Genomic DNA, 3,680 nt, shown 5'->3' with positions numbered 1-3,680 from the left:
ACATTTAGGGCCTGATTCAGACCCGCTCGCGAGCGGGTCGATGTTGGGCCAGTGCGCATGCGCACGACGACCCGGCTCCGTCGTGCGACCTGGATAGCGACGGCCAAGCCGTCGCTATGGGTCTCGCTACAAAGGGGGCGTGCTGTCGATGGTGAGTGACAGCACGCCCCCTTTGGTGGGCGTGCCGGGGGCGTGGCTGCCAGATGGAGGCATTCCCATGGGAACGCCTACCGTCTGGGGCCGGCCCCACTGACATCACAAGTGATGTCAGTGGGAGTGCTTTTGGCTCTGCGGCGCTCGGACTTTAGTCACAGTTGGGTGCCCCCACCACTATTTCCTCTGCTGTCCGGCCAGTGACTCCTCCTCTGCTCTCTTCCATTGGCTGGACTGAATATCAGATGCACGGAAGTGAATGTGACTTCCTTCCAAGTTCCAGCTGCTGCCTGCCCTGCATTCTACGCTGTTGGGGACCGTGCAGAACAGGAGGAGGTGTGACCATCAGCTAAGAAGTAAGTGACTAAACATCCACATCTGCTCTAAGCCCAGCCATGTGTGCCACTTCCCCCTACCCATGTGTGCCACTTCCCCCTACCCATGTGTTCCACTTCCCCCTACCCATGTGTGCCACTTCCCCCTACCCATGTATTCCACTTCCCCCTACCCATGTGTTCCACTACCCCTACCCATGTGTTCCACTTCCCCTACCCATGTGTGCATTTTCCCTGTGTGCCACTACCCCTACCCATGTGTGCCACTGCCCCTACCCATGTGTGCCACTGCCCCTACCCATGTGTTCCACTGCCCCTACCCATGTGTTCCACTACCCCTATCCATGTGTTCCAATTCCCCTACCTATATGTCCCTTTTCCCTGTGTGCCACTACCCTTACCCATGTGTGCCACTGCCCCTACCCATGTGTGCCTTTTCCCTGTGTGCCACTGCCACTACCCATGTGTGCCACTGCCCCTACCCATGTGTGCCACTGCCCCTACCCATGTGTGCCTCTGCTTCTACCTATGTGTGCCTTTTCCCTGTGTGCCACTGCCCCTACCCATGTGTGCCATTGCCCCTACCCATGTGTGCCACTGCCCCTACCCATGTGTGCCACTGCCCCTACCCATGTGTGCCTCTGCTTCTACATGTGTGCCTTTTCCCTGTGTGCCACTACCCCTACCCATGTGTGCCTCTGCCCCTAGCCATGCATGCCTCTTCCCTTTGTGCTCTACCCGTGTGCCCTGCCCCTAACCATGTGTGCCACTTCCCCTACCCGTGTGTGTATCTGCCCCTACCCATTTGTGGATCTGATCTGGGCAGCTTTCCTCTTTGCCCTACTGTAGGCAGAGCTGTAGTCTAATAGAAAGAAACATCACTGCTAGGCATGTATTGTAAGTGAAAAAGAAAAAGGTGCCCATAGCACCGTGTTTGAATTTAGCCACTCAACACACTTTGGATGGAGTCCAGGGGCAAACGCAGGATTTTTAAGGGGGGAGTTTCCATACTATATATATATATATATATATATATATATATATATATATATATATAATATATACACACACATCAAACAGAGGCGGTACTCAGAGACTACACGTCCCTTCCTCAGGATGCACAATACTGAATAAGAATAATTTATTGTGCATCCTGAGGAAGGGACGTGTAGTTTCGAAACGTTGATGCTTCTGCATTAGATCTTCGCCACCTTTTTTGCATCTACAAAGTTCTCTGAGTGCCGCCTCTGTGTGATGTATGTATTGGGGGCGCCGTTTCCTTTAATGAGGGCACCAGAGCATATATTCGGGATTTTGGTACAGTGAGTGCGGATCATTTGTGCTTGCTATATATATATATATATATATATATATATATATATATTATACACACACATAAGCATGCACACATACACGTGTGAGCATATTAACCCACAGCACATATACACACACATGAGCACACTTACTCACAGCATTCAAACATGATTACACACAGCATATATACAGACACACGAAAGCAAGCATACTTACAAAACCGAGGGCTGAGGAGGGAGGAGGAGGGTCGCTGCCGTGGTCCAGCGGAGCTGCTGCTGCTACTCAGCAAGCGTAGCTGCTCCCGCCTCGGCCAAATCCTCTACAGAGAGCTCTGCCAATGAGAGCTCTCTATCTGAGGAGCGATAGCTCCGTCGCACCCGGCGCCGCGGGTGACCCGTGGCCAATGCATGGCAGCACTCAGAGACGGAGACAAGGCTGTCTCCGTCTCTATGAAACAAATTTAGTCCATCGGGGGGGGGGTTCTGAGTACTCAGAAACCCCCCCTGCGTGCGCGCATGGAGTCTCATGTCTCTGTACCCCCTTTTGCTTATGTATTTGTCTGACACTTTCTGTCTCCCCTCTTTGTCTATAATATTGTATATGCCCTTCTGTCTCCCCATCTGGTTCTATTTGCACCCCCTTTGTATTTGTGTGTCTGTATTTGATCTCCACCTTTCTGTCTCCCTGAATCTCTAAATCTTCTACAATTTGTCGCCAAATGTATTTTTCCACTGTATACTCAACCCTATTTTCGTCTTGCCTTGCACCTTCACCCGCCTATCTAATATGCCCTCTTCACTCCAATAAGGTCCACCTTCTCTTCTAAAGTACCTGGAGAGCTGCTGGCTGCCGCTATTGCTGGGTACACACTGGCCGATATATTAGCTGATCAATTGATCGGCTAATATATCGTGCCCCCGTCAGCCAGTGTGTACTGACGATATGTCTGTGAACGACGTAGTTCACAGACATATCACATTGGCCGTGCTGCACAGCCGATGGACAGATATGTCTGCAGACATATCTGTCCATCAGCAAGTGTGTGCGGGCGATCAGCCGATCGCCCGTACACAGCGGCAGCCGCGGGGAATGGGGCTGGACACGCTTCCTACTCGCCCGCAGGCCGGCCGGACCTGCTGCAGCATGCAGATGATGATCATTCAGTGTATATGAACGACCATCATCTGCAGATATATCGCTATAGTGTCTACCCACCTTAAGTAAGAAGCAATGCGGCTGTACCTGAGGTTGTTTATTGCGACCTTGCCCAATTTGTTGAAAGGCGCTCATGACAACCTATTGTGACAATTTCAAATTATTTCAGTGCAATGTCAATTTTCCTTGGTTACTAAGAAACCTTAGGAAGATTTTTGTTATGCATAAAATCTGAGCTGCGGTTTTTGGTGGCGCACATATACATCATCTCTTATACTCCTTTTACACCAGAGCAAAAACCTGGGTTTTTGCTGGGTCTACCCGGGTCGCAGCTCAGTGTAAAAGGGTCCCTGAAAAATAACCTGGGTCAAGTGACCCTGCAATCCAACCCAGGTAGCTACCAGGGTTGGACCCAGGATGGACCCAGGTAATGGTGCAGTGTAAAAACGGTGCAACCCGGGTTATCTGACCTGGGTCATGCCTAAAATGAGCGGATTGGTGGTTGTGGAGCAGTCACCTCCCACTTTTTATGACCTCACAGGTTTAGCAGGGCAGACCTGAGTTCAGTGTGAACAGGGCTGACCTGGGAGTAACCCAGATCAAAAGTGCAGTGTAAATGGGTCTGACCTGGGTCTGACCAGGGTTGGAACCATGTCCAAAAACCCAGGTCGGACCTGGGTTTTTGGTGGAAAAGAGGTATTATTTGTAAGAATTAGAAGATCA

The sequence above is a fragment of the Taudactylus pleione genome, unplaced genomic scaffold (assembly GCF_031769625.1).
Source record: "Taudactylus pleione unplaced genomic scaffold, aTauple2 ptg000198l, whole genome shotgun sequence".
In the NCBI taxonomy this organism is placed as follows: Eukaryota; Metazoa; Chordata; class Amphibia; order Anura; family Myobatrachidae; genus Taudactylus; species Taudactylus pleione.
This window is presented reverse-complemented; position numbering follows the sequence as displayed.